Below are 22,603 nucleotides of genomic sequence, written 5' to 3'. Positions count from 1 at the left end.
GTATTTGACAATTTGCAATTCAGCTTTGTCCTGTGGAGGCCACATATCTTTATGCGTCTTACACCGGTGATTTCTGGCATCCTTCAAGGCCATATCTAATCACATCTAATCTGAGTCACAGTGATGGTAATGTATAAAAAGAATGTCATTGAAATGTATAGTCCCTACTGAACCTTCTCTTTTAAATATGGAGAGCAGGTATTCTAAATGCAACTCAGTGAAAAGTCTCCTTATGTGCTTTATACCAGGATTCCATCAGTCAGTTGAAGGATATATACTACACATGAATTATTACAAATATCCCTTATATGTATTACTGTGACAAATCACTGTTAAACCTATTGAGTGTATGTACAAAAAATATTTAAATATTTAAATAAATAGGGAAATCATTTGAGCATTCATATTAAATATTGACAGTGCATTATGAGGACAACTTGAGGGAAACCGTAACTCTTCAGCCAACAAACATCTAATAAATAATTGCACAAGGCAAAACAAGAGTTTACATCAAAGTGATACTATTCATGGAATTGCTTGATACGGTAGCACTCGTCATGTTAAACAAAATGATCTTGCATAGCTCTGTTGAGTTATTTTATTTCCTTTAGGCCACTATGTTTTTACACAAGTCCTTTAGGAACTCACCAAACCAGAACAGAAAGGAGAACATCAATGCTGCCACTTTGAATGTGACAAAAAGAGAAAAAAACTTCTAAATCATATGTGATATTCATGATGAAGTGTCATCAACCATAATGTGATAAATTATTATAAGACATACAAAAAAAGGAAGAAATGGTTAAGAAAAAATGTCATAGTTCCCAAGTATCTTGCTCTTCTAACATCCATGGAAAGGGAAGATCTGGGAAGTTCACAAAGAACCAATACAGTAACCATGGGAACAGCCTAGCGGCTGACAATGCTGAGAAATTCTTGATAAATTCTTGTTCCTGAATGAGAATAGAAACATTAAAAGTTCAACTATTAAATTTTCATAAACATTTGCAATAATTGTTCAATTCTCTTGGTTTATCCAAGATATCTAATTTTTCTCCCTCCAGCATCCAAATGTATTCCACAATCCTCATAATAAGCTTTGACCTCCATTTTAGTCAACCATTGTACTCTGATACTTGGCCTTTTGGCATCAGGACAAAATGGATATTTGATGCACCCTTGGAGATGCACTCTCCGGAGTGGTACGCTTCTAATCTTAAAGTCAAACTTCAAGCTTTCCCAGACCTGGCTCATTCCGCTTCCAGGGGCCACCTTACCATTTTGCATGACTTCATTTCCCAAGGCTCAACATTTATATGACGATCCCTTTCAAAAGCTCTCCTCAGGGCTCTGCACACCTGTGTTCCCTGAATAGGGTCAGACACAGTATATAAATTAGTGCTGGCATAATTCCTTGCAGTTACTAAGAAAGCAGACAATGATAACTGGGTTATGGATTTGCCAGCACAGTGGTTCTTTTCTACTGTGGGGTGGGAACCTTCAGCACCCCCCCCCACCCTGACCTCGGGGGAGAAGAGTGCAGTTAGAGACTGAGTTCAATTACCAGTGGTCAATGATCTAATCAATTGTGCCTCTGTAACGAAGCTGCCATAAAAACCAAACAGACAAACAAAGCACTGGTTTGAAGAGCATCCTAGGTGGTGAACATGGGGAGAAGCAGGGAGACTGGTGCCCGAGAAGTCACCGCCCCTCCTCACCCCGTCCTATGTACCTTCCATTTGGCTGTTTCTGACTTACATCCTTTGAAAATAAATGGGTAATCTCATAAGCAAAATGTTTTCCTGAGTTCTACACGCCAATCTAACAATTAATGGAACCCGAAGAGCTTGTGCTAGGAACTTCCAATTTATACCCCTCCATCAGAAAGGTGACAAGGTGGACTGGTGATTGGCATCTAAGTGGGGGTGGGGAGCAGTCTGGTAGGACTGACCCCTTGATGTGTGGGAGCTAAACAATCACCAGGTGGATAGCGTCAGGACTGAACTGGATCGTCCGGTGTCCAGCTGGTGTCGCAGAATGGCTTGGTGTATGGAAACACCACACATCGGGTGTCAGAAGTGAGTGATATCAGGGTGCGTGGGTGGCTCAGTGGGTTAAGCCTCTGCCTTTGGCTCAGGTCATGATCTCAGGGTCCTGGAATCGAGTGGGGCTCTCTGCTCAGCAGGGAGCCTGCTTTCCTTTTTTTTTTTTAAAGTGAATGGTGTCATGGTGAAATATTGAGAATAGAGGAGACACAGGAGGACTGTGCTTTTCTTTAGTAGAAAAAAAATGCATATTAGTTTCATCCCTGTGCACATATGCTGACGTCCTTTAGAAAAAATATGGACTCACCAGCCCTTGCTGGTTGTGTTGTGTCTCTGTGGAGCTACTCTGAGATGGGAAAGCAGGCTGCTGAAAGCCGTGACTCCAGCCATCAGAAAGAACCATCTGGCGGACAAGCCCTTGTATTTGGCAGTCAGCATTCTGAAACCACACACAGCATGACACTGTTGCCCGGAAGAAGTAATTCAGTTTATTATCTAAATTTAAACGCCCTAAATATACTTCCAAAGTAGTTTCCTGGGTTGGAAAATTACCACCACAACAGATACAAATAAAACCTAAAGAGAGAATATAAACAATGTCCTGGAAGGAAACACTTTTTAGAACATAAATACCCGAAATAAAGTCTCTTAAACCATATTTGATGTCTTCAAGAGTTTTCAAACAGTATTCAATGACTGTATCTGTAAAAGGGACTGCTAGCCTTTGTGAGCAAGACTGATGATAATTTTTAAAAGAAAGATAATTCCAAATAAATTGTTATGTTACTTGCCGTGTAATGTTAAGAAAGCAGACTCTGGAATCCACTGGTCATTCAAATTCTTGTCCTCCATCTCCCTGCTATATGTGTTAACCTCTTTGTGTCTCCATTTCCTTATTTGTAGAACAGGAATTTTAAAATATTATTTATTTCATAGAGCTTTGGCTACTTATGAAACAAATATTTGTAGAACACCTACTATGTACTTCTATAATCAGATAGAATTTTTTTTAAAAGTCTGATGCCTTGTGGAATTTATATTCTGCTAAGAAAAGACAGAAAAGGAGCAGTAGGCATAATAAACAGGTAAATAGAAGGCGAACGTTGCTGTGGAAAAGATGAAGTGTAGTAGGTTAGGGTGATTAGAAATAGCAGAAGTGGGTGAGGGTAGGACTGATGGAAGATGATAAAAGTAGAATTAAATACCTTGAGGAACAAATGAAATAATGGCGATAATGTAGTTATCATAGTATGGGATATATTGCAAACTGTATCAGCTGTGATGACAAGAATGCTGACGACGGTATCATGAATCCTGCTTTATAAGTTTTAACATACTGTAACATACATTTTTTATGACTAAAGGTCATCTTCTTTTCACTTGACCAAATAAGTAGCGAACCATAGTTTCAATCACATCAGCTGAAGGTGAGCCAATTACTAAAATACCCACATGCCACAGTCTGGTCCAGGATGTTCAGAGAACTCATGGCTCTGAGAAAGTTCTGGCTCTTCCCCTGGTCAGATCACATATAGTTGAAAAGCAGTGACCCAGCTGTCCATCCCCAGATATACTCGGTTCTTGCTGCGGTTATACTGGCATTTTCATGGCATGACGCACACGGTAGAAAATACTTATGCCTCCTAAAAAGTGAAAAGCAGGTTTCCTGGGTGTGTCTGTGGACATGTAGGGGAGGGGTTTGTCAATGACCCTGAAGATGGTGGGCTGAGGCAGGCACCTTGTATGTTTCTGTGGGTGGGCAGCAGTTTGGCATGGCTAGAACGAGAGCCATGGAAATTTGGGGGTGGGACATGTCAGAAAGTACAGTTAGAACGATGCCGTAATAGATTTCCAAGCATGGGAGCGGTTTGGAATTTACCCAATAGACTATAGAGAATCACGAAGCAATCCAAAAGTGGGAAATAATATAACCAGATATGCTATTTAGAAGGGTTATTCCAGCTCCTGGTGAGAAGAGGGATTCCTTGAGACCAAAAAATGGGAGAGCAAATGTCATCAGAAGAGTCATATGGACTGTGTTTACCCTCTGGAAGTAATTAAATCAAGGGTTGGAAAAACTTTTAGTGAAAATGGATTGATGGGCTTAAAGGCACAGCAGAATAGAAATTTCTCTTCTCGGGATGCCTGGGTGGCTCAGTTGGTTGGACGACTGCCTTCGGCTCAGGTCATGATCCCGGAGTCCCGGGATTGAGTCCCGCATCGGGCTCCCAGCTCCATGGGAAGTCTGCTTCTCCCTCTGACCTTCTCCTCGCTCATGCTCTCTCTCACTGTCTCTCTCTCAAATAAATAAATAAAATCTTAAAAAAAAAAAAAAAGAAATTTCTCTTCTATCACGAAATAAGTAGGAGTAGGCAATAGGGATTTCACAAGAGGAGGCAGCTGGGCATGAAGTACTATCAAGACAACTTGGTTTCTGTTGAGATAGGAGGGAAAAAAGAAACCTGTTCAACAGGCCAGTGTGGGGGTGGAGGCCTCGCTGAGAAGTCAGAGGGGGAACCGCAAGGATGGGGTCACTTGGATTATTTTGAAGGGAAAGCAGAGCTGATGGTTTGGTTTGTTTTCATTTTGTTTTATTTTGTTTGTTTTAGGCTGTAGGAGTAAATAACAGAGACGAAGGAAACAGAAGGCTTGAGTAGAGGCTGGGAACAAAATGCGGCACTAGGGTCCAAAAGAAGAAAAAGAGCAAATCCTATTGGTTAAAGGGGCTTGAGGCGGTTGGCAGGAAGATTTTAAGTTGATGGATTTATTCATCATTTATTGTATAGCTCATTTATTCAGAATTTATTCCAAGTAATCACTCCTGAATTTAATTAGATATTTATGAGTTGAGCAACAAATGTCTTCTAGAGCTATTTCCTTCTCCAACCAATAGAAAACAGTTTGTTATTGTCTGAATTCATGTTTATGAACTTGGTAGGATTAATAGGTCAGAAGCCCATATCCTGCTTTTCTCAGGCTTCAGAGGACAGAAGTGAGAAGCGGAGCTTTGTATTTCAACTCATTATCATTGTTTTTTAAAGAGCAGGAAGTTATGGGGTGTCTGGCTGGCTCAGTCAGTGGAAGGTGTGACTCTTGATCTCAGGATTGGGAGTTCAAGCCCCACATTGGGTGTAGAGATTACTTAAAAATAAAAACTTAAAAAAACACGTTAAAAAAAATAAAGAGGAGGAAGTTGTTGCCATAATTCAATAGGTTCCTTTTCCTACTCATTAGCTTTCAGACATTTGTCAGGCAGTTAGAATGGCTGAACTTAGAGTGACAAGCATACACCCTCAGTATGACCAAATATCTATTCTTCCATTTGGGGAATTTGTGTGTGTGTGTGGAGGGGGGGACCATGGGGAGTTTCTTCTACTCTTCTATGTTCTTCTAATTGTCTAACTGATCTAATAATCAAATTGACATGAGTCCTGATCATGGAGAGAGGCTAGGAAGACAGAGAGAAAGAGAGAGAGCAGCACACAGGGGCTCATCCAAGGTAAACATTTTCGACTAAGAAAACAAGAGGAGCTGATTATTGTGAGTATTTAGAACCAGCAGAGCTTGAAGACTGGAGTGTTAGAGGTCAGTGACTTGGCCAGTGTTGGCCCAGCAGTCACCACAGTTCTCCTGTGCAGAAAGAGGCCAGAGGCCCGGGAGTGGAGTGTGCAATCCGAGAATCCCCCAATATGGACTGGGAGACGTGGTTCTCCCTTCTTGGGGCGCATCTGGAACAATGAACATCCCCTGAGCACTCAGGGGACAAAAGAGCTGGCAGGTGCCCTTGCTCTGCCCCACTCCTTAGCACAGGGGCAGAGACAACTGCTGAGGGAGGTTAACCCGGACATCAGCTGTTTGTTGCACTGTACTATAAACTTTAAGCTCCTGCACATTGGTGCAACTGCTTTGGGACAAACCAGCACAAGCCCCAGTGAGGTGAGGATCCCCTCTTACCGCCCCCGCCCCCCGCCCCGACAAAGGATGAGCAAGGATCCACACCATGCCAGGTCCCTAAGTTTGGAAAATTCGCCCGGCCTGCCTGGGATAAAATGCAGGTGCACCGTGCTGCCGAGCAGGCAGGTGAAGGCAGATGGCACGGGCAGGGTGAAGGCAGGAATACGGGGTACACGAAGGAAGTTTGCCCCTTCCTCCAGGAAGGCTTCCCCAGACAGGGGATGGGGTGGCGCAATCTCCCCTCTCTGGGGATAACGGAGAGGGCTGGTGTCATTTTTCTCCCCTACCCATGGGCACAGGCTGACCTCAGTGAGCAGCACAATGCCAAAAGTGGAGGCCAGAGCCGCTTACACCAAGCCCCACCCCTCCGCACTCTGCAGGGGCTTCTTTCCTAGAGCAAGTGTGTCTGAGAGCAGCAGGCCCCTCCCCCAGCACACCAGACCATGTTTTTCCTGTCAGAACATAGGAGAAGGCTCTGTTGCGACTGGTGGGGAAGGGTAGTGGGAAGCCCGGGCGGCTCAGTGGAAATTTCTCTCCCTCTCTTGATCTGGACCACCATGAGGGCACAATGTCTAGGAGGAAACTGAGGATGCTCAAATGACTTCCCCCACCGGAAGTTGAGACGGACTTTGGAAGTCTGTTGATTTTCCGTTCTTTTCTCTCTTTTTCTTTTTTTGTTTTAATTACTATATTAGAAAAGCTTTTGTGAAAGTTCCAATCTGTCTTAGCTGTGCTAAGGTGAAAACAAAGAAATGAGTCTGTGACTGCGCTTGGGCCAAAATTAAAGGGCACCGAATTCAAATACACGTCAACGTCAGGTGGTAGAAACAACCAAAATGTGAGAGCAGGTTGGCTGGGAGAAGAGCCACCAGCTCGCAGTTGGGCCCGTTTTGAAGATTCTCATAGAAAATAAAAGCCTGGAAGAGATTTCTTTCCTTTTGCTAATAGATTTGGCTGTTCCTTTCTGGGCAAACCCAGACCTCTAAAGTGAAAATATCTTCACTGTCTCAGGAAAGAATCATCACTGACCTTTAGTTGTTTTTACTCCAGGATACCGGATCACCAAACAGCTGGGTGAGATGAACTCTCCTTTTAAAAATAAAATAACATTAAGTGATTTGTGCAGTGATATCTGACAATTTATTTCTGCCAGAGATGTTTATTACAGTTACAACCAGCCTCATTAATACTCGTTGTGAGTAGTTTCTTACTCTTAAATTAAAAACAACAACAACAACAACAACAACACATATTTCTTTAATCTGGAGTGGACTAATGCTTGAATTTCTATCATTATTTGTGTTAATGATCGCTGTTTCGCTGCATCTTTTTTAAAACATTTTTTTTTCTCACAAGGGAGATGTTAGCAAGTTCTGTATGTTTGTAACAGATTTTTTTTTAAGATTTTATTTATTTTATTTGACAGACAGAGATTACAAGTGGGCAGAGAGGCAGGCAGAGAGAGAGGGGGAGGAAGCAGGCTCCCTGCTGAGCAGAGAGCCCGATGCGGGGCTTGATCCCAGGACCCTGGGATTATGACCTGAGCCGAAAGCAGAGGCTTTAACCCACTGAGCCACCTAGGCGCCCCTGTAACAGATTTTTTAAAAAAGATTTTTTTAATTTATTTATTTGAGAGAAAGACAGAGCAGGAGTGGAGAGAGGAACAGGATCAGAGGGAGAAGCAGACTCCCTGCTGAACAGGAAGCCCAGCACCGGGCTGGATCCCAAGACTCTGGGATCATGACCGGAGTTGAAGGCAGATGCTTAACCAACTGAGCCACCCAGGTGACCTGTAACAGATTTTTTTTTTTTTTAAGACAGGAACAATAGTAGAGAACAGAACAATTCGTGACTGAGAAAGCCGTTGGTTTGGAGGCAGGATATGGAACAGTGGGTAGGGGGCACGCATAGGACCAACCTTACCTACATCCGGGCTGCTTAGAGTTGGTGATAGCTGTTTCTTTTCAGTTTCTCAACGGCAATGGGCCTTAGGATCACAATTCAAATGACACAGGAAGAGCATCACTTAACAAGGCTGGCCATTCCCCACATCAATCATAATTTAGGTGACTTCCCCATATTATCTGTTTTACTTTGCTGTCAATGACAGTGTCATTGGGAAATGTGACCTGTCCCCTCCCTTCCTCTGGAGGTTGTTGCCAGGGAGAAGAGTGAGACCTGCAAGGGCAAACTGAGGGTCTCACGTTGAGATGATCACTGGGTGGCTCTTCCCAGGTGATGCCTGTCTGATTTTGCTGCAGTCAGGAGGACTGTGGAGATGAACAGCAGAACCACAAAAGCAGTTTACCAGTCGGACTCTAGAGTGTCAAGTGTTGAGGGCATCAGGTTAGGGTGATGGGACTGATGGCAGAGAAGGGAGGAAGAATCATTCATTACTTAAGCAAGTATCTCACAAGCGCTTGATACAGGCTTATTGAAGCAGGTGTTGCTAGGAAATAAAAGCAAAAGTAAAACAAGGCACCCTCCCTCTAACAACCCAAAAATCCATGTGGGGACACAAAATGTCCGGAGCAAAATAAGTGAGTGGAAGGTCAGAGCTGTTTTCATGAGACCTCAGGGCCACGTACAGGAATTCGGGGCCAGGAGCGGGCGTTGTAGCTGAAAGGCATGTAGAGGAGGTGGGATTTTGGTCTCGAACTTTACACTTAACAGTTGTCTCTTTCCATTGAGCATGCCTGAAAATTTCAAATAATGTAATTTTTCAACACACTTGGGAGTCCGGTTAAGGACGTGACAGGATATTCCTCTGGGTCCACGGGACTGGTGGGAACAGGATTAACCATAGCAGACAGGATTAGCTTACATTTACAGAGTTCTGCTGATACTCCAACCTCAGAATAAAAACAGCTTTTTCCAGAACAAAGCAAAAACCCGTCTTTGCAACTCTGGGAACATATTCATGGACTGCTGGAGCTTTCCAGCCCTGCTTCATGCAGCTCTGCCTGGAGCTCAGCCAAAGGCTGAGCAGTGTCTCACTCCGTAGCTGGGGATTCAGAGCAGACGTTTCTCTCCATTCTTCACGGGAGCCTGTCCCCATGGGAAGCTGTCACAGACACAAGCCCGCCCAAACCATGCTCTTCGGCCGCCGGAAAGAAAGAAACAGAAAAGAAACATTCCAACTGTGTGAGATTTCAACATGTCATTAGCACAGGGAATGGGAATTCTAAGGATGTTGAGCACAGAAGGAACCTGAAAACACGGAATGATGACTTGTCCCACTGGGGATGCCTGAGAATTCTCTCTTACTCCTAGAGCATGATTTCAGTGGTGTCTTAGTTCTTCTCTATGCAGGAGTCTTCTATCGTCCTCTTTTGTTTCTCTCTCAGCTCTAATTAAAAACAAACAGGGAATGCAAGCTGGTGCAGCCACTCTGGAAAACAGCATGGAGGTTCCTCAAAATGTTGAAAATAGAACTGCCCTATGACGCAGCAATTGCACTACTGGGTATTTACCCTAAAGATACGAATGTAGTGATCCAAAGGGGCACGTGCACCCGAATGTTTATAGCAGCAATGTCCACAATAGCCAAACTATGGAAAGAACCCAGATGTCCATCAACAGATGAATGGATCAAGAAGATGTGGTATATATACACAATGGAATACTATGCAGCCATCAAAAGAAATGAAATCTTGCCATTTGCGACAACATGGATGGAACTAGAGCGTATCATGCTTAGCGAAATAAGTCAAGCAGAGAAAGACAACTATCATATGATCTCCCTGATATGAGGAAGTAGAGATGCAACATGGGGAGTTAAGGGGGTAGGAGAAGAATCAATGAAACAAGATGGGATTGGGAGGGAGACAAACCATAAGCGACTCTTAATCTCACAAAACAAACTGAGGGTTGCTGGGGGGAGGGGGGTTGGGAGAAGGGGGTGGGATTATGGACATTGGGGAGGGTATGTGCTTTGGTGAGTGCTGTGAAGTGTGTAAACCTGGTGATTCACAGACCTGTACCCCTGGGGATAAAAATATATGTTTATAAAAAATAAAATATTAAAAAATTAAATAAACAAACAAACAAACAAACAAACAGACAAGCAAAAAACAGAGAGAGGTTTGGGGTATCCAAAAGAGGGTCATATACATCCTGCCTGGTACACTCCGTGAGCACTTTCCCGGAAGCAATGGGGAGCTCTCGTCCTTCCTGCTCACCTTCCCCAGCATCTCATATTTTCCCTGGAAGATTATTGGCAAAGCCCCATAGGCACGAGTGAGTCCAGAATGCACTAGGTTTAGCATTCAACGAGCCACTGTGAGACCCCTGGTTTCAAAGGGTGTGGCTGTTTCTGCCTAGAATCTGGCCTCCCCAGATTTCTGCCCTTTAAACATCGTGGTAAGAGATTTCTCCGGACACACAGTGAGATGGTTCCACTGCAGGAAAGTGTTAACTGCATCGGTACAATAGAAGAATGTGGCCGTTGGTCAGTAGTTTCTTTGTGGCTCAGAGTCAATAGCGACCAGATTCTCAGCTTTCTTTGGCTCTAAGACTGCTGATTCCAGAGAATAGCTTCGTAAAGCATTTCTAACAGACACCATATGGGTGTGTGTGTGTCTTTCTTTAAGTTCCCTCCTACAGAGAGCTAGTTTTTCCTTACTCACCCTCTTCTGGATACTGCTGTATCTGTTTAAAGAACTATAAATAAAAAACCAAATCCTCCCCATAAATTAGCCATAAAAGTCAGAAATTTTTTTCTTTTTTCTTTTTTTTTCTTGGGAAAGATGTTTTTTTCCCAGAGACTTTTGTCTCATTTACAAATGACAAAGGACTTTCTCAGCATAATTGTCTTTGGGTAGGCTGGTCACAGTCAGGGATGCCAGAGACAAAGATATTATTTCTGCTCTGAAATATTTTGTATTTTTTCCATTTTTTAACAAATTTAATTCTGGTGTATTAGTTTCAGGGGCACAACGTAAGGATGCAACAATTTTATACATTATTCAGCGCTCAGCATGGCAAGTGTACTTTTAGCTTCCTTCACCTATTTCACTCACCTTGCTGGGCTATTGTAAATAATGCTGCTTAGACAGAAGGATCCATATATCTTTTCGAATTCATGTTTTAGTATTCTTTCACAAATACCCAATTGTGGAATTACTGGATCATAATGTAGCTCTATTTTTAATTTTTTGAGGAAACGTAATACTGTTTTCCATAAACATTTTGTGGAATTTCCACAAACATGCTACATTCCCACCAACAGTGCACGAGGGTTTCTTTTTCCCCCACATTCTCACCAACCCTTGTTTCTTGTGTTGTTGATTTTAGCCATTCTGACAGGTGTGAGATGATCTCTCATCATCATTCTGATTTGCATTTCTCTGATATGAGTGATGTTGACCATCTTTTCCGGTGTCTGTTGGCCATCTATGTAGTCCTTGGAGAAAGGACTACTGTATATGTCTTCTACTACTGTATATGTCTTCTCTCCATTTTAAATTGGATTATTTATTTTGTTGGTGTCAGTTTGTGTAAGTTCTTTACGTAGTTTGGATACTAACCCTTTATCAGATATGTCATTTACAAGTATCTTCTCCCATTCCGTAGGTTGTCTTTTAGTTTCGTTGATCGTTTCCTCTGTTGTGCACAAGCTTTTTATTTTGATGTAGTCCCAATGGTTCCTTTTTGCTTTTGTTTCCCTTTCCTCAGGAGACAGATCTACAAAAATGTCGCTCCGGCTGATGCTGGAGAAATTACCACCTGTGCTCTCGTCAAGGATATTTCTGGTTTCAGGTCTCACATTTAGGTCTTTCCTCCATTTTGGGTTAATCTTTGTATATGGTGTTGGAAAGCAGTCCCTTTTCATTCTTACGTGTGTGTAGCTGTCCAATTTTCTCAACACCGTTTGTTGAAGAGATTTTCTTTTTCCCATTGCATATTCTTACTTCCTTTGTCAAAGTTTAATTGACCATATAATCATGGGTTTAAGTCTGTATTTAGACCCTGCATCAGCTATGCTTAAATTCATAAGAAAATGAATGTTTTACTGTCTTTAGGGCCTGCAGTTTCTTTCCTGCTTTAAACTAATTAATGCTTCCAGATTTTGTAACAAAATTCATTTGCAAAGCAGAGACTCAGTTGTGGAATGGGGGAGAGGTTGCGAAGTCATTTGGCCATCACCTGCTGTTTGTATAAATTACATCTCTCTCCTTGATTAGGACTAGATGTATTTGCACAATTAGTGATGATTTCATCATCACATTATACCATTCTGTAGTCCTAGATCAATGAGTCATTTAACAGTGTTCCTTCTGTCCAGATGACACCCCCTCCCAAGAAAAAATAAGTTCGCTGCCAACTTTCCTGTCTTTCCAGGAATATTTGGGGACGGAGGGAATTTGATAAACTACAGAAGTTTATAGGCCTTGATTTATCCAAAGACTTTTTAGAAGACATTAGTTAGTACTGGAATTATATTTTCCAGTTGTCTATATTAGAGGTCATTAGATAAATGCATAATGCTGTGACTCAGGGGATGCTCAAGTGTGTATCACCATTTGCAACTGACATTTGGGCTCCAGGCCCTCTGGACACTCACACAGACACAGTACATTTGAGTTGATGGCAGGAGTTAGAATCCACATATAGGCTTAATGTTAACTGAAGACAAAAAAAAAAAAAAAACGCTTCTCTCCCCCTCAGGCTGCTGCTGAGCAACCTTGGAGCATCCCAGGGGCAGAAGCAGCCAGCTGGGTTAGGCACGCCATTTGGCACATAAACCATGGGGACTCTATAGAGCAGCAGAGCCTATAATTCCCAAAGTGAGAGTCCAAGAGGGAAAGGGGAAATAAATAGATCTCACCCGAAGTAAATTCTAACCAGTCACAACTCCCTTTGGAAGAAATCAGCTCAAAATGTCCCCAGGAGTTACTGAAGTTAAAATAGTCCAGCGATAACCCTGTAAAGATAGGCAGACGCCAAGGGAAGGCAAAATTTGGGTGAAACGCTCTTAACCTGGCCAAGGTCGTTGCCCAAATATGCAATTATCTGGGTGGGGGGGGGTAGTTTTGCAGCTGTGGTCTATGTGTAAATGGGGGATTTACAGTTCAGTTTTTAAAAAAATTGTTCCCAGCGGTGGCCATCTCCTGAGCCAGAATGAGGGTTACCAAGCAACAAGAGAAACAAAGGCAAGTTTCAAGAAGTTCATTAATCCTCACAGCTGCAGGGCTTTGGTTCACTGTTCTCCACCCTAGTGGAAGAGACATTTCCAGACAGAACTGATCCCTCTTCTCTCCATCTCCGCACCCACCACACCCTCATCTCCCACAGCACTCTGTTTACATTGTTTATTTTAGCACAGAATACAATTTGCCTTGATGCCATCCCTTTTAAAGTGGTCTATGGGTTTTCCAATTAGATCACCGGCCCCTTTAAGGCAGGGTGCATGTCCTTTTTTGTTTTACTGACTTGGGGCCCCAAACAGTATCTTCCTATACACATAAGAGTTTACAATATATTGAATGTTATGTATTAATTATTTTTGCCTATAATGTTCCAACCTTCCTTTAAGGCCTATCTCAATGGCTCCCTCTTGGAAGAACCCTCCTCTTATCTCCAGTGTGTTCTCATTTCTCTCTGAGTTGGTCCAGAATTCCTTTACCTCTTCAGTGAAGCTTATTTTGCCTTGTAATATAGTCATTCCAGTTTGGCCTTAACTGTTCTTCTTTGGGATAGAAGCAATGTCTTCCTTGGCCCAGTATCCTTGGATATGAACACTTGCGCAGACTTGCTCATTGACTTACTCATTCCTTCCTTCCATGAATATAACTGAGGAGCAACTGTACGGATTCTGTTCTAGGGCTGGAAGGATAAAGTGCATATAACAGACATGTCTCTCAGAGCTTAGTCTCAAGCGGAATTTTGACATGTAAAGAGAAAATTAAAGCTCAGTGCTTTGTTGCGATACAGAGACGATGAGATTACTTGACCCGATTCAGGGGACCAAAGGAGACTTACTGAGAGAGCGACATGCATGGTGAGATTAAGGTATGAAGGAAACATATATGCAGAGAACAGGAAGTGAGAGAGAGAGACAGGGATATTTAAGACATGGAGAAGGAAGTTTAAAAGTTCAAATTGGCTCAGATAGAGAATGTGTAAAATTTACATCATACGTTTCTCTGTAGAAAACGGAAACCGACAGGAGCAAGGCATAAAAAGGAGAAAGCTCGGTTCATATAGATGACTGAGCTAGCAAGAAATTCCGACTCCCAGATCAGTTCTCTCTCCTTTAAATATTTATATTTCTGCATTTGTTTCGAGACCAAGGCTCTTTTCCATCAGCACCCTCATGGAAATCTGTTGATGCAGAAAATAAATATATGTAAGCATTTGATGAAGCTGATGGTGCTTTAAGCCATTCTACCTTCTGGTTAAAAAGTGTTCGCTCTAATGATTCACCCTTAAAGTACAAGAATAGCTTGCAACAAGTAAGTTGGCAAGTAAGTACTTAGAAGTAAGAAAGTGAATACGTGGGAAACATTTTTACAGTCTGTGAGCACATCGACCTGAATGTGACCTGGCAAAGTTGGTTTCAGGAAACCAACATCTATAGGGTTTTTGTTCTGTGGATCTACAAAGTTTCAACAGGGAAAGAGGAAATGGAACTATAAATAGACAAGACCATTTAATTTATCATCCCAACTGGGATGATAAACACCTTCAGAGTCAAATGGAGAACACGAAACAACTATGTGTCAAGAAAATAGGGGCAAACTGGGACCACCCACATATACTAGGACATATAATCATTCTATCTATAAATAAAAAATTCCCAGATTTAGAAATCTTCATGAGCATGGTTTCTTTCTCCTTGCCTTTAGTCTAGACCACACTTTACATAGACACTCTGAAAATAGTTGATGTGTAAAGAATGTTCTTTTCTTAACTATATCCTAGAAAACAGGAGAATCACACTCCCTTCCCTCATCCATGGTAAATTGGGTCTTTCATCTCTAATTACAAAATCTCTCAAAATTGCCCGACTGCATCATCAATGTTCATGAGTTTGAAACAATAAGCAGTATATATATCGATCTCTTCCCAATTCCTGCCAATGGCTGGTCTTTGACTCCAATTCCTATCTCACAGAGCCCCCAAAACCCTTGTAATTTCCCGAGCAATGGGAACATCTGACACAGGGCTCCTCAACCCCTTGGAATTTCCCAGGTGATAGGAGTGTCTTGTGTTCTAATGAGGCAACTCTTGGTTGACTTTTGAATGGAGGCTGGTAACCAGAAAGACCAATCCATGATTAGAAGCTTGAAACTTTATCCCCACCCCACCCCTCATTCTCCAGAGAAGGGAGGGGGCTAAAAATTAAGTTACTAGTAGATCATGCCTACATGATGTAGCTTCCATAAAAATGCCCCAAGTATGGGGTTTGGGGAGCTTCCAGATTGGTGATTACATCCGCATGCAGGGAGAGTGGTGTACCCCAGCCCCACAGGACAGAAGTTCCTGTGCTTAGGAACCTAACAAACCTTGCCTTATGTATCTCTTCATCTGGCTTTTCATTTGTATCCTTTAAAATATCTTCTGTAATAAATCGGCAATCATAAGTAAATTGTTTTCTTGGGTTCTGTAGATCCCCCCTAGTAAATTACCAAACTTGAGGAGAAGGTTATAAGAACCTCAGATTTGTAGCCAAGTCAGATAGAAGATATGAGTAACCAGGGGAACCATTACTTACAATGGGTGTCTAAAGTGGGGGGCAGTCTGGTATGATTGCCCTTCACCTGTGGAGACTGTATTAACTCCATACAGCGTCAGAATAGCTTGGTGTGGAAAACATACACATCTAGCGTCAGAAGTGTTGTATGAGTAGAGGAAAACAGAATTTTTACCAAACAGTGAGCCTCCAGAACTACCTAACACTCTAGATCAGCATTGCCCGATAGAATTTTCTGCAATAATGGAATGTTTTCTATGTACACTTTCCAATAGAGTAGCCACTAACCACACGGACTATCGAGGAGTTGAAATATGGCTAGTATGATGGAGGAACTTCGTTTTAAATTTTAATTATCATTAATTGAAAAGTGAATTCAAACAACTAATGTGGCTAGCAGCTACCATATTACGTAATGCTTCTCTAGACTACTGGGAGTAAAAAGGATGACATGTGTATCGTAATAAGATAAAAACAAAACATTTTTCATTTTCTTGTCCGGTGTTCACACTACACCACCCAGGATCTTAAGAGGCCAAACTCTTAGCCTTTACTTTTGTCCGAGAATCAATTTCATCTCTACTAAATATAAGAAAAGAAAAAGAACTTAAAATATATAGATATCAAGAGTATTTGTGGAACTGAGAACTTATTTGTAGATCCATTGTAATTGAAACACTGTGGAAAGAGTTTATACTCCTGGAAAAGACGGTGAACATGGACAAGAACTTCCTCACCCCATCCTATACCATGTATTAAAGAAATGCAAAATTTCTCAAGAAAGCCGGATTTCTACCAGAGCTTTCTATAACAGTATCTTAAGGCTCCAAAGCCCTCCTTCTGGCATTTTGTTCTTCATAAAAGAGGACAAGTTTTAAAGCAATTGATATACGTAAGATTTCCCAATCTCATCAAATGTATTCCTCTCTTCTATCCTCTTAAGCTCTTTGAATCTCTTCAGTGGCTCTTACTAATTTCTGTTTTGTGTTGACTGCATAACTAATACAACTGCAAAGTGAACAAAGTGTAACTAAAACACTGCAAAGTGAATGCGGTGGAAGGCAGGTTCATCATGTTACCTCTCCCACTTGCGTAAGCACTTGAGGGCAAGCATTAGGTATTGTTCTTCATGCATAGTAAGTTTGTTACGAAATATTTGTTAGTTCATTTAGAATTTTTTTCTTTGTAGATAACTCACATTTTGTAAAAACTAAGTTTCTGGAATGAAATGGGATAAGGTAAGTTCTTGACTTTGACAGCAAGCCTACTGTCAGAGAGTCATAGGAACTCATGAGTCCCAATTGCAGAGCCTCTAGATCAGTAATGTGGATATCATAATTGAATATAAATTTTAGAGGGTGGTAAACTGATGTGTTTCTCATTTTATTGTATTTTATTTTATTTTATTTTATTTTTTGAGAGAGAGAGAGCATATGAGCTGGGGGGTTGGGGATGGGCAGAGGGAGAGACAATCCCAAGCACACTGCATGCTCAGTACCGAGCCCAACACAGGCCTTGATCTCATGACTCTGATATCATGATCCAGCCAAAATCAAGAGTTGGTCACTTAACTGACTGAGCTACCCAGGTGCCCTAGGACTGATGTTTTTCTCTTAAAATAATAAGCTGGTATCGGTCTTTTTTAAAGCAATATGGAAATTTCTACCAAAAGCCTTTGATATAATAATTTTGTATTTGAGACTCATTCTCTTTTTTTCTTATTTATCTTACATCAGGAATTTAGCATCTCTTTAAAAATTGAAGTATAATTAACATACAGTAATTATATTAGTTGCAGGTGTACAGTGTAATGATTCAACAATTCTATTCATTATTCAGTGTTCATCATGATAAATGTGCTCTTGGTTTCCTTTGCCTATTTCACCCATCTCCCTCTTCCGCTCTGGCAATTGCGAGTTTGTTCACTGTATTTTAAGAGTCAGCTTTTTTGTTTGTATCTTTTTTTTATTTGTTTACTTGTTTTGTTTCTTAAACAGATTCATTCTCAATGAAATAATTTTTAAATCACTTTACTGAAGTATGATTGATATACCAAAGCTATACATACCTAATATATGCCACTTGTTCAATTTGGAGATAAGTATACATCCATGAAATTATCACCCAATCTATGCCATAAACACCTCCATCATTACTAAACATCTCCTCCCATCTTTTTTGCTTACTATTAGTTTGCGTGTGTAATCAGATCACCCGCCATAAGATCCACCTCCTTACCAAATGTTCAACCATGCAACACAGTATTATTATTTACTATGCTGTGTAGTAGCTCTCTAAGACTCGTTCATCTTGCATCACTAAAACGTTGCTCCCTTTGATTACTACCTCCCTGTTTTCCTCTCCTCCCAGGCCTGGGCAATCACCATTCTACTCTCTATTTCTATGAGTTTATTTTTAGACCCCTCAAAAAAGTGCATTATTTGTCTTCTGCATTGGCTTATCTCACTTATAATGTCCTCAAGTTTCATCCTTATTGTTGCAAATGGCAGGATTTCCTTATTTTTTTAAGATCGAATAATATTCTATTGTATGTATATACTTCTTTATCCATTCATCTATCAAAGTAACCTTTAGGTTGCTTCCATGTCTTGGGTGTTGTGAAATATGCTGCAATGAACATGGAGACCAGATTGCTTCAAAATTATGATTTTTTTTTTTACAGATTTTATTTATTTGACAGAAATCAGAAGTAGGCAGAGAGGCAGGCAGAGAGAGAGGAGGAAGCAGGCACCCTGCTGAGCAGAGAGCCCAATGTGGAGCTTGATCCCAGGACCCTGGGATCATGACCTGAGCTGAAGGCAGAGGCTTAACCCATGAGCCACCCAGACGCCCCCAAGATTATAATTTCATTTCCTTTGTGTATAAACTCAGAAGCAGAATTGCTGGATCTTTTGGTAGCTATATTTTAAAACTTTTTTTTTTTTACAAGATTTTAAAAATCTATTTATTTGATGAGGGGGAAGGAGAGCAAAGAGGGAGAAACAGACTCCCCACTAAGCAGAGAGCCTGATGTGGGGCTTAATCCCAGGACCCTGAGATCATGACCTGAGCTGAAGGCAGAGGCCCAACCCACTGAACCACCCAGGCGCCCCCAGTAGATATATTTTTAATACTTGGGGAACTTCCATACTGTTTTCCAAGGTGACCATACAAATTTACATTCCCAGCAGAGCACAATGTCTCCCTTTTCTCACCACCCTCACCAACATATGTTATCTTTTGTTTTGTTGAGAATAGTCATTCTAACAGGGACAGGGTGATGTCTCATTGTGGTTTTGATTTGCATTTCTCTGACCACTACTAATGTGGACCATCTTTTCATATACATGTTGGCCATTTGTATGTCTTCTTTAGAGGGATTTCCATTTGGGTCCTTTGTTCATTTTAAAATTTGATTTATTTGTCTTTTTTGCTATTGAGTTATAGGAGTTCTTAATATATTTTGGGTATGAATCCTTTATCAGATTACAGTATACAAATATGTCCTTCCATTTCATATCTGGCCTTTTCATTCTGTTGTTTCCTTTACTTTGCAGAAGGGTTTAGTTTGATGTAATCCCACTTGTCTATTTTTGCTTGTCTTGCCTTTGCTTTTGGTGGCATAAACAGAAAAATCATTGCCAAGGCCAATGTCAAGAGGTTTTTCCCTGTGTTTTCTTCCAGTAGTTTTATGGTTTTAGGACTTATGTAATTAAGTCTTTAGTCCATTTTGAGTTGATTTTTGTGTATGGTATAAGGGTCCATCAATGAAATAATTTAAATACTGAGAAAATGTTTATATAGGATGCTCATTTCTGCCTTATTTGTAATGGTGAAAAAATCGCCTAAGCATTCAACAATAGGAAAGTGACTAATAAATTACCAACCAGTTACAGATGTGCCATTGTAAAACTATTTTAGAAGTTGTCATGGCACTGGAATGGTCACAATATAATATTAAGTAAAAATAATATAAGAAAAAAAGGGGGGGGAATTCACCAAGATACTGAGTAATCACTTCTTATGGGTTCACTTAGATGTTTACCCCCTTTAATTCTATATATTTTACTTAATGTCAATGATATTAAATATGTAGGAATGTGTAATATGTGATTTGACATTAAGTATTTCCTCTTTTTTAGAGATAATTCTGACTAACAGAGACTTAGGATAAGAAACTTACAGAAAGCCAAGTACTCAAAAATCATATGTTTTATTTGTTTGTTTCTTTTTTGCGGAGAGAGGAAGGTAGATAGCTTGCTGGGTTTTAATCCAGCATCTTGATTTTGAAAAGTAGGCTTAAATGCTTAATATTTTTGTGGTCAGATAAGTGAGAAATGGTCAGTAATGAGTTCCAAACTGAATAGTGACAAAAATATTAACACAAAAATGTATCTCAATTTTAATACAAACTGATTTTTTAAAAATGGGCTTTGTATGGGTGCCTGGGTGACTCAGTCGGTTAGTGTCTGATTCTTGATTTTGGCTCATGTCATGATCTCATGGTTGTGGGATCAAGCCCTGCATCAGGCTCTGCACTGTGCATGAAGCTTGCCTGATTCTCTCTCTCCCTCTCCCTCTGTCCTTCCCTTCCCCCCACCTCCCCTGCTCACAAGCTTTTCCTCTCTTAAAAAAAAAAAAAAAAGGTTTTGTAAAATAATAAATAAAAGAACAGCCCTCTTAGGAAAAACCAGTATAAACAATGGGACTATATGGTGGGTATATTTTTATCATAATGTAAAGCCTCGTCTTCCAGTGTAAGTCTTGCACCTTCATTACTCCCTGTGAAGAGTCTTGGGCTGCTTTCTGACCAGCAGATTTTTTTTTTTTTAAACGGTCAGTATTTGTGTAGGACATAGACTAAAAGAAAAAACAATGGCAAATGGGAGAGGAAAGTTTGGGGAAGTCCAGATGTAAGATTGTAGGTGATGTGGTAGATCTAGCAATCTCTTTGGGACCCTGAATGCCCATCAGTTGAAAGTTCACTGCAGAAGCTTTGCAGCGAATAGGCAATTAATACGTAGTAAATGAATTAAAAATGGGGGGGGAGTGTGGGTAACTGTGTTTCAACTGTTCCCCTGAATTTACCTAGATGTCTACCAAGCCACTGTGAACACCCACAAAATCAGCCTGAGATGTAAGATTTTATGTCTGAATCTCAATAGGGATCTCAGAGATTCTCAGGAATATCAACAGAGGATCATCAGTGAGAGGTATGAAGGACAGAGTTGTGAATAAGTGGACAAATGTCTGAGGATAAACAGAAGGGAATGGGGATCACCAGAAGGTAGCCACTGGAAAGTAATGCCCCGGTGTAAAAGCATCCTGCACCTGGGAATAAGCGATAGCTCGGAGACCAGTGGCAGCATGATGGGAAGGGACTGGTAACAGTGCTCAAAGAAAACACAGGGGCTTAAGGGGCAAATGTTGGGACCTGGTGGCTGCAGGCATGGACCTGAGCCCATGGACCCAGGGCCAGCTGCTTCTGGGGCCCTGGCGGGCCTAGACCTGGATTGCTGGTGGTTTGGGTGGCATGGGGTGCAGGGTGCAGGGACAAGTGGGGGCCAGGGTCCACCACTGAGAGGATCACTGGAGGCACACACCACCTGTGGGAGGCTGCTGTTTTCAGTGGTACTTAGAGAGGGGGAGACTGTGTGTTCCAGGGGATTCAGAGAGGAGCAGACTGTGGCTTCTCTCCTCTGAGGTGGAGGTCTGGGGTCTGGGTGCAGATATTTTCCTTTGCTCGACCCTCCTAAAAGGTGCAAAAAGCTGCCAGAGAATGAAAGCCCAGAAAACCAGTTTCCAAGAAGCCCAGCCCCTTGATAGGGGGAAGGGCAAATCCTCTAAAGCAGGATTGACTAGAAAACAATGTGGTATACCCCTCCCCCAGAAGACAAGCTGAAAGAAAAAGAGGACAACAACCCCAGGTCCCCATAAAACTATAAAACACCAACATCAGGGGAAAATAGTATATTAAGCTCCTGGTGTTGTCTGACAGCCCGTGATGCAGCCTGTGATACAACTTCTCTCTCTCTCTCTCTCTCTTTAAATTCTTTCTCATGTTTCTTCTATTTTTTTTAACCTACTTATCATTTCAACTACATGTTTAATACAACATATTCCATAGTTACTTTTTAACTTGAACTTTTTTTCATACATATGCTTTTTTCTTTTTCTTTATAGATAGATAGATAGATAGATAGATATAAGCTCCAATGTAGACCTTTTTTCCATACATATATACCAGTTTTAATTTCCCTGTATCTCTGGGAAGTAATGTTCTCTAACAAAGAGAACAAAATACAGGAAGACTTGAAATACCATTCTTCTCCCACATCAAGGGATTATAGCCACTTTCCCATCACCCTCTCTTTCATTTTCTTTTTTTGGGGGGGGGGCTGTGGGCATTTTTGTTTGTTTATATTTGCTTTTGTACTTTAAAAGTCTTATTCTTGGGTTTCATTTTGTCTGTTTTTTGTTTTGTTTTTTGTGTTTTTTTTTTGGTGGTGGTGGTTTCCAGTTATCTGAACTTTCCCAGTGTGCCTTGCCTGGATTGTGGTTGGTATTTTGGGCTGTATATCCCCTCAACCACAACTCAACAGAATGATTAGGAGGAGGAACTTCCAACAAAGAAAAGACCCCAAAACAATGGTCTATTCCACAGACCTAATGGATATGGCTATAAGAAAGATGTTAGAAAGACACTTCAGGATAACAGTTTTGAAAATAATAGCTAGGCCAGAGAAAACTGTTAATGGCTGCATAGATTATCTAAGGGCAGAAATGAGAGCTGGTCTGGCAGAACATAAAAATGCTGTCGGTGAGATCTAATCTAATCTAGATACTCTAACAGTTAGGGTAAATGAGGCAGAAGAATGAACTAGTGATCTAGAAGACAAACTGATAG

At 41.1% G+C, this 22,603-nt stretch overlaps 1 long non-coding RNA gene across 1 annotated transcript in view; it reads right to left on the bottom strand.

The window, feature by feature from the left end:
• Positions 1-842: 842 nt before the first annotated feature.
• Positions 843-22,603, bottom strand: part of LOC132025565 (uncharacterized) — a 47,867-nt gene continuing 26,106 nt past the window's right edge. Inside the window, exons 3-5 of the long non-coding RNA XR_009406645.1 lie at positions 7,029-7,088; positions 1,278-1,367; positions 843-953 (exon numbers count right to left, since the gene is read on the bottom strand). This is a non-coding gene — a long non-coding RNA (uncharacterized LOC132025565). The remainder of the gene's footprint in view (positions 954-1,277; positions 1,368-7,028; positions 7,089-22,603) is intronic.

Source organism: Mustela nigripes, chromosome 10 (genome assembly GCF_022355385.1).
Source record: "Mustela nigripes isolate SB6536 chromosome 10, MUSNIG.SB6536, whole genome shotgun sequence".
Classification (NCBI taxonomy): Eukaryota; Metazoa; Chordata; class Mammalia; order Carnivora; family Mustelidae; genus Mustela; species Mustela nigripes.
This window is presented reverse-complemented; position numbering and strand designations above follow the sequence as displayed.